The following is a 13,201-nucleotide window of genomic DNA, read 5'->3' as shown; positions in this document are numbered from 1 at the left end:
AGGACAGGCAGGGACAAGGTAGGACTAATAAATTAAACTACATTTATTTCAATGCAAGGGGCCTAACAGGGAAGCCAGATGAACTCAGGGCATGGTTAGGAACATTGGACTGGGATATCATAGCAATTACAGAAACATGGCTCAGGGATAGGCAGGACTGGCAGCTTAATGTTCCAGGATACAAATGATACAGGAAGGAGAGAAAGGGAGGCAAGAGAGGAGAGGGAGTGGCATTTCTGATAAGGGATAGCATTATAGCTGTGCTGAGGGAGGATATTCCTGGAAATACATCCAGGGAAGTTATTTGGGTGGAACTGAGAAATAAGAAAGGGATGATCACCTTATTGGGATTGTATTATAGACCCCTAATAGTCAGAGGGAAATTGAGAAACAAACTTGTAAGGAGATCTCAGTTATCTGTAAGAATAATAGGGTAGTTATGGTAGGGGATTTTAACTTTCCAAACATTGACTGGGACTGCCATAATGTTAAAGGTTTAGATGGACAGGAATTTCTTAAGTGCGTACAAGACAATTTTCTGATTAAGTATATGGATGTTCCTACTAGATACACTTGATCTAGTCTTGGGAAATAAGGCAGGGCAGGTGATTGAGGTGTCAGTGGGGGAGCACTTTGGGACCAGCGACCATAATTCTCTTTGTTTTAAAATAGTGATGGAAAAGGATAGACCAGATCTAAAAGTTTAAATTCTAAATTGGAGAAAGGTCAATTTTGACGGTATTAGGCAAGAACGTTTGAAAGCTGATTGGAGGCAGATGTTCGCAGGTAAAGGGACGGCTAGAAAATGGGAAGCATTCAGAAATGAGATAACAAGAATCCAGAGAAAGTATATTCCTGTCAGGGTGAAAGGGAAGGCTGGTAGGCATAGAGAATGCTGGATGACAAAAGAAATTGAGGGTTTGGTTAAGAAAAAGAAGGAAGCTATGTCAGGTATAGACAGGATAGATCGAGAGAATCCTTAGAAGAGTATAAAGGAAATAGGAGTATACTTAAGAGGGAAATCAGGAGGGCAAAAAGGAGACATGAGATAGCTTTGGCAAGTAGAATTAAGGACAATCCAAAGGGTTTTTACAAATATATTAAGGACAAAAGAGTAACTAGGGAGAGAATAGGGCCCCTCAAAGATCAGTAAGGCAGCCTTTGTGTGGAGCAACAGAAAATGAGGGTGGTTCATGTATGGAATAAACTCACTGAGGAAGTGGTCTCCTTCCTGTCGGAAAGATGTTGTGAAACTTGAAAGGGTTCAGAAAAGATTTACAAGAATGTTGCCAGGGTTGGAGCATTTGAGCTATAGGGAGGGGTTGAACAGGCTGGGGCTGTTATCCCTGGAGCGTAGGAGGCTGAGGGGTGACCTTATAGAGGTTTACAAAATTATGAAGGGCATGGATAGGATAAATAGACAAAGTCTTTCTCTGGGGTCAGGGAGTCCAGAACTAGAGGGCACAGGTTTAGGGAGAGAGGAGAAAGATATAAAAGAGACCTATGGGGCACCTTTTTCACGCAGTGGGTTGTACGTGTATGGAATGAGCTGCCAGAGGATGTGGTGGAGGCTGGAAAATTGTGGAGTTTTGTCATTTAATGGATGGTATGGAGATGTCCTTATATGACACATAACATCCCACTTTAGGAAATACTTAAATTCCCTGCAGGTAAGCAATGGCCCATTATCTGTGACCAACACTTCCGGGAGGCCATGTATTGCAAAAGATGTGTGTAGTTTTTCTATCATTGTCCCAGTGTTTGATGAATGAACTCTATGCACGTCCAGCCACTTTGGGTGGGCATTCACAAAGATTAAGAACATTGAGCCCATGGAAGGACCTGCATAGTCAACATGTAACCAAAACCAGGGTTTACAAGGCCATTTCCACAAATAAGGGGGAAGCTACTGGTGACAATTTTTGTCCTTGTTTGTACTCTGGGCACTGCCCAACTAACGCAGCTATGTCTGCATCCAATCCTGGCCACCAGACATAACTTCTCACCAATATTTTGATTTTGGAAGCCCCTGGATGACCCTGGTAGAGTTTAGTCAGTATCTGGCAGCAACCTTTGCTCAGGACAATCACTCCTGTTCCCCATAATAATATGCCATTCTCTACTGTGATCTGGTTTCTCCAGGTCCAAAAAAATTTCACTTCTGGTTGTGATAGCCCTTTGGGTTTCCCTCTTCACCACCAATTGTTTCAGTTTTGTCAGGACAAGATCTTTCTGCACCAAACATCTGATAGTCAGTTGTATCTGTATCTGTCTGTAGAAAACTTAAAACCATTACGGACTCTTCCAGTGGCAGTACCACTGATGGTGTATCTGCCAGCGGGAGATGGCTCAATGCACCCACATTTGCTACTTGGACTCCCAGACCATGTCCCAACCTGTAATTATATGAATTTAGCATTTCAACCCACTGCAGAATTCAGCCTGAAGCTATAGGTGGCACTGCCTGGTCCTCTTTAAGTAGACCTAGCAGGGATTTGCGGTTCGTTATTATTACAAATTTATACCCGCAGAGGTATTGGTGGAACTTCCTGACTCCAAATATGACTGCCAAGCCTTCCTTCTCAATCTAGGCATATTTATACCTTGCATTAACCAAAGTCTTGGATGCATACACTAGTGGGTGTTCCTCTCCAAGGGGTTACGTAAGAACTAATGCTACCCTGATGCCATAGAGGAGGTATTGCATGTCAATATCACGTGGAATCATAGTGTGTCAACATCTTAAGAGGGTGATACTAGTTCCTTCACTTTCCTAAAGACTATGGCTTGGTTACATGACCATTTCCAAGGCTGACCTATTTTTAAAAGTCGATGCAAAGGTGCCAGGATGTAGGACAGGTTATGTATGAACCTTCCATAATAGTTCACCAGCCCAAGGAAAGACCTAAGCACCAGTAGAGATGTGAGAGCTGGGACATCTTTGATCGCCCTTACTTTATCTTCCAACAGGTGTAACCCAGTCTTGCTGACTCTGTAGCTCAAGCAGGTCACTGGGGTGCCTGGAATACATATTATTCCCTTCTAAAGCATATGCCCGTCTGGGAGAAACAACTGAGAACTGTGTCCAAGTTCTCTAAGTGTTCCTTATTGGTCTTCCCTGTTATTAACACACCATCAAAATTAATGATGACGGGGGGCTAAACCCCTTATAAGATGTTCACCAATGTCTGCTGAAAAATTGCACAGGCTGACGATACTCTTGGCAAAACAAATGGCACTCTTGTTTATTGGTTCAAATTATGGTTATTAATTGTAGCATATTTCTAGGAATCCTCATCTAACCACAACTGCTCATGTCCAACTTCTTGAAGAACGGCCCTCCACCCCCCCACCAGCTTTACAAATAAACCCTCTGTTACGACACAGAGGTGAACCCTTCTATTAAATCAAATACCCAGAAAAGCTCACCTCCCCTTTTAATCTGTTAGAATATGAGTGACAGAGGACTTCCAAATTCCATTATTCAAAGAAAATAATATCAATTTATTCTTTAACTCTCAAAGTGAACATTAAACAACAACTATTCACAACTCTAAACCCCCTTTCTCTTATCTGCTTATTATCTGCCTCCAAATCTATAACAATATAATGTTCCAAGAAAAAAAAATTATTAAAATTATATCAACTTAATTTCAAACCATACAGCAGCTGTTGTCGTCAGTGTCTGTCTTCTTTCGGCTTAAGATCTCCCAGGGTTGTCCTCTTTCTTTTACTGTGAACATTTTTCATATGCAAAAAGTATCTTTGATAGAGAGTGTTTCTGAATGGCAGTTACTGTCGATGGCAGTTACTCTGTCTAACCTTCAAACTGCCCGCTGTTTTTATCGCCCTAACATTGGATTGTCTCATTGGTTTGATGTTGGCAAAACAATAAATTCAGAATGAATTGGGTTTTAGTATCCTGGGACATAGTTTAAACTGATTGGTTAAATTTGAATTGTTGTCAAAATAACAAACAATTCAGTTATTTATTTCACAGCCAAATGTAACATATTTTTAAATTTCCGGATAATGCTAGCTTGTCATATTACAGGTGCTTGTAAGCTCTCCACGCAAAACAGCATTCACTCTCTCTTAAAGGTACAGTGCGTGCCTTCAACTTCATAGCACCTCTTTGCGAGGGATTCGGTATTTATCCAGCTTCGAAAAGCAGTTTACCATTTGGTTAAAATCCCCACAAAGACAAACCAATCTGTCAGGCTTCACAATCAGTATGACCAGTGCAGGCGATTCTGCAAACTGGTTTGATGATTCTTTCAATTTCCACCCTTTTGATTTCTGCCTCTACCTTTGCCTATAAGGCAAATGGTACTGGATGAGCCTTGCTGAATCGCGGAATTGTTTCCTGGTCGACATGCAAGATGGCCTTGACCCTTTGATAGTCTGTAAATTATCCTGAAAAGTGTTCGGATATTTAATTATGACTTCACCCAGGAGCCATTTTCTAACTGAAAAACGTTGAGTCAATCTAGGCAAATCTTTCTCAACCAATTTCACCCCATCAAACCTTTTAATACAATCAGTGGTAACCGAACCAGCTGTCTCTCATAAGAGACCAGAATCAAAGTTGTATTCGTAATCGGTAAAGGATCCCCAGTATAGGTTCTCAGTCTGGCCGATGACCTGCGCAAACTTAAGGGTTAGAGTCCTGCATGAGTTTTGTTAAAGACTGGTACTGCGATCCCCACTGAAGCGATAGCACCAGTATCAACTTCCATTAGAGCTGGATGACCATTTAATTATACGTTTACTTTGATGGTTCTGATGTGGATGTTGCAAAGCAACTTAACTGTTCGAAACCAGATGTAGGTGGACTTTCCAGGGTCTGCACGTTTCTGGATACTGGCCTAGGAGTTCTCTTACTCAATTTAGGTTGAGTGGGACTCTTTTGCTCAAGTCCACATACCAGCACCAACATGGTTTGCCAAATGCCAAGGTTTGGCTTTCTTTTGGGGTTTTGCTCTGACCTAGAGTCCCGCCATTCAGGATAAGCCAAGAATGCAGCTACGCAATTGCCTTTACTCAAATACTATTCCCCACGTTCAATCAGACTGCGAGGGTATCCACTTCCATTGGAATATCCTGCAACTCATATGGTCCACTTGTTGCCTTTTCCAATGATAAAACCAGGGCCTGTTTGAACTCCAGCTGTTAATCTAGAAGGTGCTTTTGCATGGTTACATCATTAATCCCACATACCAAACAGTCTGTCAGCATCACATTAGGGGTTAAACCAGTCATATGCCTCTGCTAGTCAAAAATCGTGATATGGTTTCCCCTGGTTATAGAGTCTTGTCATAGAGATGTACAGCATGGAAACAGAACCCTTAGTCCATCTTGTCCATGACAACCGGATATCCTAAATTAATCTAGTCTCATTTGCCAGCACTTGGCCCATATCCTTCTAAACCCTTCCCATTGATATACCCATCCAGATACCTTTTAAATGCTGTAATTGTACCAGCGTCCACCACTTCCTCTGGCAACTCATTCCACTCACCACACTCTGTGTGAAAAAGTTGCCCCTTAGATCCCTTTTAAGTCTTTCCCCTCTCGTTTTGGACACCCCCATCCAGGGAAACGATCTTGTCAATTTACCCTATCCATGCCCCTCATGGTTTTATAAACCTCTATTAGGTCACCCCTCAGCCTCCGAAGCTCCAGGGAAAACAGCCTCAGCCTATTCAGCCTCTCCCTATATCTTAGACCCTCCAAGCCTGGCAACATCCTTTTAAATCTGAACTGAACCCTTTCAAGTTTCACAACATCCTTCCTAAAGGTGGGAGACCAGATTTGCATACACTATTCCAAATGTGACCTAACCAATGTTCTATACAGCCGCAACATGAACTCCCAACTCCTGTACTCAATACTCTGACCAATAAAGGAAAGTATACCAAAGGTCTTCTTCACTATCCTATCTATCTGTAACTCCACTTCCAAGGAACTCAAATTGCTAAGTATAACCGATAGCATCTCAGAATTAGAGGAGGCTTCGGTTTATAATATTCCTTAACTGAATGAGTCAAGTTTCTCAAATAATGACATAATGCCCGAAATGCTTACTCCAACTCAAAGGCAACTGTTGTCAGCAAATTTCTTCAGGAGCATGCCTTTCTGTCATCACCACCAAAATAACTCCGCAGAAGCTGGTATCCCGTGCCAAAGTCACCCTTTATTTACAAATGGAATGTCCTTGACACTGATTCAGTTTCCTCAGAGCCAGCTTTGAGAGGGAACAGGCACTCTTTTTATATCTCTCAGCCAGAACTCCTTGATTGGACCAGATTAACAACCTCAATCAGAGAACTCATATTCTATAAGCTCTACCTCACTGACCTTGTTACAATCACTACAACCTCAATATATTGGAGAGTAGAATACTGAAGGCCAGCGAAGTATGCATTGGAATGGTCACATCTAGAGATAGATAACATATTATGGATAAGGATTTCAGCAATTAAAATAATAGTTACCCAGGAAAAATTGCAGGATTAAAAATCTAGGTCTAACTCCTGGGTAACGATAAAAGTGACCACCCTCAACTGCACATCCCTGACTCCTTACTCTTTTCTGCACTCTAAGGAGCTGAAAACTGACTGTTTGGCTGGAAATGCAGAGCTCAGTTCTAAGCCATAAAAGTTAGGAGTGGAGTAACTATCTTACTATCATTGCCATTCTGGAGTCACAGGAAGCTTACAGCACAGAAAGAGACCATTCAACTCTCTATTATCTAGCCAATCAATCCGTCTGATTCCACTTTTCTGCACCTCATCTTTAGCCTTGCAAGTTACAGCACTCCAGATTCCTTTTGAGAGTTGAAGGTTTCCGCCTCGTCCACCAGACTGGGCAGTGAATTTCAGACACCCATGACCTTCTCGGTGAAAAAGCTTTTCCTCATCTCCTATCTAATACTTCTACTAAGCACCGTAAATCTGTACAGCCCTGGTAATTGACCTATCGATAGGAGAAACAGGTCCTCCCTGCTCACTCAACTAAAGCCTTTCACCATTTTATGCTCATGAATTAAAGTACCCTCAGTCTCCTCTGTTCTAAAGATGACAACCATACAATTTACAAGCACTGGCAATATTCCAGTAACTGTCCATACTACTCTCTACAGCAATTACATCCTGTATGCAATATGATGATCAAAACCGTACACAAAACTCCAGTGATGGCCTAACTGGTATCCTTTATAATTCCAGCATTATATCCCTATTTTGTATTCAATAAATCACCCAATGAAGGAAAACATCATAAATAGCTTTATTTGCCCTGTTACCTTCAGGAACGTCTACACATGCACTCCAAGGTCGCTCACTTCCTTTCTCTCTTTCAATACCTGCCTATTTATTAAGTATTCGCTTGCTTTGTTTAGCACCCCCAAATCCATTACCATGCGATCACAAGACATAGAATTAGGCCATTTGGTCCATCAAGTCTGCTCCACCATGGCTGTTATGTTTCTTAACTCCACTCTCCTGCCTTTTCATCATAATCTTTGATCACCTTACCAATCAATATCTGTCTGTCTTAAATACACTTAATAACTTGGCTTCCACAGCCTTCTGCAGCAATTAGTTCCACAGTCGAACAATCTCTGGCTGAAGAAATTCCTCCTCATGTCAGTTCTAAGGATCACTACTTCACTCTGAGGCCGTGACATCGGGTCCTCGTCCCTCCTCCTATGGGAAATATCTTCTCCATGTCCACTATATCCAAACCTCTCAGTATTCAGTATTTTGCTGTTGTATTCTAGCCCTCTTGAAATGAATGCTCATTTTGCATTTGCCTGCCTAACTGCCAACAGAAACTGCACTTTAACCTTAAGAGAATACTGAATCAGGACTCCCAAGTCCCATTGTGCTCAGGCTTCTGAAGCCTTTCTCAGTTTCGAAAATAGGCTGCACCTCTATTCTTCTACCAAAGTGCATAACCTCACACTTTCCCACACTGTATTCCATTTGCCACTTCTTTGCCCACTCTCCTAGCCTGTTCAAATCATTCCTCAACATTACCTCCCTCTCCACTGTGCCCAGCTCATTTTGTGTTGTCCACAAATCTCCCAATTGTGCATCTCACATTTATATCTAAATCATTAGTAAATATTGACAAATAGCAAGGCACCTGACAGTCAGCCTCTGGAACACCACTGAATGCTGCTTTCCATTTACAAAAGCATCTATTAACCATTAGCCTTTATTTCTTGTCAATTTTGCCACACTCTCCTCTCTCCTGTGGGTTTTAATTTTTCTAATCAGTCAGTCAGATGGGACCTTGCTAAATGGCTTACCGAGATTCATATAGACAACACCCACTGCAGTACCACAATCTTCCTTGTTGCATCCTTAAATAATTCAGTTTAGCTATTAAGACATAACCTTCCCTTAACAAAACCATGCTGACTATCCCTGATTAACTGTGCCTTTCCAAATAATCCTTTCTCTCAATATTGATTCAAGCACTCTGCCTGCCACGAAAGTCTTGCCCTTAATTATTAGGCCTATCTCTCACATTCTCCTTAAATAATTTAAATGTTTGCAGATCTCCAATAATCTGTTGTCTGGCCTGTATCTAGTAAGGATTGGAAAATGATCTTCAAAGCATCCACTGTTTCCTCCCTGGTTTTCTTAGACACCTTAAGATAGAATTCATCCTGCCCTGGTGATTATCTACTTTCAAGGTGGCCAGTTCTCCAGTACTTCCCTTACCATTATGCTTAATCTAATATTTCACAATCCTCCTCTTTTCCTTGAATGCCAGCATCATCTCTCTCCTTTGCGAAGACAGTCAAAAAACTCACTAAGAACCTTACCAACATAATCTGCATCCACAAATTACTACATACACTCCTCACAAATGGTTTCAATATTCCAAATATTTACTGGAGAATATGTCTATTAACTCATACCTACTTTGTGTTAATCCTAAAAGTTACAGTCTAAGTTGCAAATGTAGTGTGTATAGTATAGAATCAGCATTTTACCTGTTCAGAACACTTACAAGATATTATGGCTTATGTTTGTTTTGTTCAAGTTTGTATAACAAAATTCAGTCCTGGAATCTTGCCACTTACATCTTACCCTTGTTTCTATTACACATTCTATTCTTTAAGAGATTATGATCTAGCAAGCCAGATCATATCAAATATCCAGTGTGTCCTATATTCTTATAATGGAGATCAGCTCCGGTTGAAGAACAAACATTTTGATTTAAATTCACATAATGTCTGTGAAATTACACCCCAGTCCAATGCCTTCATTGCCCGGACTGAGAAGAGCAGAGAGCAAGGGTCAGAAAAATAAGGGAATTAAATACTAAATGAACCATTTTCCTGATTACTCTTGGGTGAAGAGAGAAGAATGGACATTTCCAATTACAAAGAGAACATTTGCACAAGGTGTTTATGTTACAAAACCTTTTCAAGTGGTGCAGGGTTCCATACATGGTTCTGAAATAGCTGGATCCAAGCTGGATTTGGTATTTCAGTAAAATTAGAATATTTGTCAATCTACTTGCCAAATGAAGTTGCTTTAGAGGAGTCAAGGAAAGAGTAATCTTTAAGTGGAGATGTATTCCACAGTGAATACAAGACTATGGGTCAAGTACTGGAAAATGGGATTAGACTAGTTAGGTGTTGGTTTTTGACCAGGGTGGATGCAAAAAACTGAAGGACCTTTCTCTGTGCTGTGAATTTCTGTGACTCTTTAACTCAGCACAAAGACATAATTTTATCCCATTTTATATTAATGGTTTCACAGTCCTTTATAATTTGCTAAATCCATGTTTAAAATGAAAACTGCTTATGCAAACATATCATTGCTGTAATTCTATCCTTGAATCAATGGAAATGATGAGCATTGGGAGGATGACGTTAATACAGCACAAGGTAATTTGCTTTTAAATACAGCTGTATAAATTTAACATGGAAAATGGCAGAAGCAATGCCCATTTGTAAAATTTGCTGAAATGTCTTTATTATAAAACTGAAAATTTGTAGGTTGGTAGAGGCTAGAAAGTTGCTGGAAATTCGTAACCACAAATTGGTTTGAAGGTTAGGCAACATAGTCATTTCTTAATAGAACATGATCAGCATTTTGTTGACGAGCTTTTTGAACTAAAATAATAACATTGCAGTTAACTGAATCTGGGGTGATCCTCCGAGAAAAAAATACATAAAGATCTTTTTTAAACATTTCTGCCTTCCTAAATGCTGATTGCAACCTCTGACTGAGAGTTACAGGCATTTAAACAGAAGTTCTGTTCACAATTTCTACCAGAGGACTAAGATTAGGCTGTTGCTCTCTGAAGTTAAAATAAAATATTTGTCTTTCTGCCCAAAATGTTGCCAGGACTTCAGAGGAAATGAACGTCATTGCAAGCAAGAATAATTAAATTGCTTCAACAACATCATGTTAAATTTCCCATTCCTTGGTGTAACTATACTATAGTGACAAGTATCCAATTTCCATTTCAACACCTTAAAACGCTGAACTGTAATTAAACGAAACATAGAAAAGCATCATTTAGGGCATTCATTGACTGGATGTTATAGCAGTTCCCTACAATAAAACCACTGCTTTTCAACTTCACATCAATTCACACCTTCAGTTATTTAGCCTTCAGCCAATTAATATGTTTTATTTTGTGTTGGCTGCAAAACTCTTTTATGCACCAGATTTCTCCAGCAAAGATGATCCTTCCACAAATTTTGAAGACACCATGGCACGCTTTACATTACTAAAAGGACTCCATTCTTTAAAAACAACACAAGTCAAGGCAATACTTCTTTATTTATAAATATTCAGAGGACAAAACGTTAAGTTAAATCATAAAGGGTATCACAGCCAGCAATTTCCTTATATTTTCAACTCCAAGCATGGGGTACCAGCTTGAAAAAAAGCAATAACAGAAACCTTGGCTGATCTTCTTCTCCACTGAAATAAATTTCTCCTAGTACCATATCGTCTTAGCTCAGCTTATGTAGAGCTCTTGTGGAGCAGTGATGGTGTTCCTGCCTCTGAGGCAGAAGAACCAGGTTCAAGTCCCACCTGCTCCAGGGGTATACAATAATTTCTCTGTACAAGTTGATTTTTTAAAAGTTACCTAGCAGATATAATGGCTGCAGAGTATCTTAGCTTGCGTAGTTGATGTTACTTGCTTGGTTAAACCAATTAACCCATTTGGGAAAAATGCTGCAAGCATTCTATTGCTGGGAACATCCAACTGAATGTGAAGCACTTTAAACCCATGTCTGACATGTTTTTATAAATGTTGGAAGCACCAATCAACACACTATTCTGACAAGAAAACATGAATCAATCAAAAGCTTTGTCCAAAATAAAACCGACTGCCAAATAGTACTCTGCTGTAAAATCAAAATAAATACATAGAAAAGCAGGAAAACTTAGCAAAGATTTATAAATTCTGACAAATAGCTATGAGCTGAACTGAGACTATATTTTATTAAAAAAAGACAATTTTTCTCAAGGTACAAAATTTTAGTTAGAAGATGAACATGCCACTTCCATACTTAGAAGTCAGTAAGAACAACTGTACCAGTGCACCAAACAATAATAATGTAATGGGTGAACAGTTTGAAATTAAATGTCAACTGATGGCAGAGTTAATTGAATGTGATTACCCTTACATTAATCTTCTGAAGTATTAACCAAAATATCTTCATCCACATCCATCAGTTGATGGTTTCACTTCATCACAGTTTAACAAAATGAGTCATTTCAAGGAAACATAAACTCCACTGCTCTCTCAAACAGTAATCTTAATCAGCCATAATCTGCACATTTGTCTCCAAATCTTTCCCTGTGCCTGCCTCAATTTCTTCCCTAAAGGATTTTCCAACAACTACAACATGTAAAACTCCTGAAGCTGCTCATTTGCCAAAGCATTAACTGGATGCCCAGAATTTGAAGTATTTGCATCAGCTGACAACAGGACCAACTGTATATACCAGTCCAACGAAATGCTACTTCCGAATGGCATTATTTGTAATTAGGATATCCTATCAAAGATAACATACTACTGATGTCCTAAAGTTTAACCTTGGAAAATAAGTATTATAAAAATTAAACTGTTATCTTGATTAGTTTTCTGAATCTGCTGTTACCAATAGTTGTATCAAAACATGTGACATCGAAACAGTCAGATATGAAAAGCTCTGCATGAAGTTCTAATTTATTTTTGTGATCATCAATGATGAAAGATCTTAACTATGGACTTATATTTTCTAGAAAGGTTTGAGTGAAATCAGATGCAGCACACTTACTGAAAAATTCTAGAACTCAACTGAAGAACAATATCTTTTTTATAGGTCTAGATTAGAGTGGTGCTGGAAAAGCACAGCAGGTCAGGCAGCATCCGAGGAACAGGAAAATCGAAGTTTTGGGCAAAAGCCTCTCTATTCCTGATTAAGGGCTTTTGCCCGAAACATCAATTTTCCTGCTCCTCAGATGCTGCCTGACCTGCTGGGCTTTTCCAGCACCACTCTAATCTAGACTCTGGTTTCCAGCATCTGCAGTCCTTGTTTTTACCTTTTTTTTTAGGTGTCACTTCTTTTCCCATCAGTGATGAAACTGAAAACTTTTGTCAAAAATGGGACAATAAAAGGGTAAAGAGTAGACCCAGGCCCAATGGAAACAAGTTTGAGATAGTCAAAATGTGAGATACTTCCTAGTACATCGTTATAGTATCCAGTTTAGATCAAATTGATATTAGCCAGATCCCATTAGAATAATGTTCAACTTTGTTCCTTCTCAACCAAACACTGACATGTCCCTCTTCCTCCCTACTTCCTGCTATTAGCATGCTCTGAAGCTGATCAAAGAGCAGGTTATAAAAGACCTGCCAGTGTGCAATAAAATAGAATCATAGAAATCCTACAGTGAGATTGAGGCCATTGAACCCATAGAGTCTGCATTGACCCACTGAAGAGTATCCCACAGATCAACATCCACTAAACCTCCCAAAAATTCCAGACACTGCATCTATCACAGCTAATCCACCTAGCATGCAAATCCTGGATGCTAAGGAGCACCTTACCATGGCCAATCCACCTAACCTAGAGGTCTTTGGACTTTGGGAGGAATTCAAGGGTACCCAGCTGTAAGGCAAAAGTTTTTAATCCTTGTGCCACCGTGCTGCCTGAATAGATTGGATT

General features: G+C 39.9%; 1 protein-coding gene across 2 annotated transcripts in view; it reads right to left on the bottom strand.

The window, feature by feature from the left end:
• Positions 1-13,201, bottom strand: part of LOC140469321 (neuronal calcium sensor 1) — a 158,091-nt gene that overhangs the window by 92,541 nt on the left and 52,349 nt on the right. The gene's annotated exons all lie outside the window — the stretch shown is intronic.

This window comes from Chiloscyllium punctatum, chromosome 49 (assembly GCF_047496795.1).
Source record: "Chiloscyllium punctatum isolate Juve2018m chromosome 49, sChiPun1.3, whole genome shotgun sequence".
Taxonomy (NCBI): Eukaryota; Metazoa; Chordata; class Chondrichthyes; order Orectolobiformes; family Hemiscylliidae; genus Chiloscyllium; species Chiloscyllium punctatum.
Note: the sequence above shows the minus strand (reverse complement) of the source record. Positions and strands in the feature narration are given on the sequence as shown.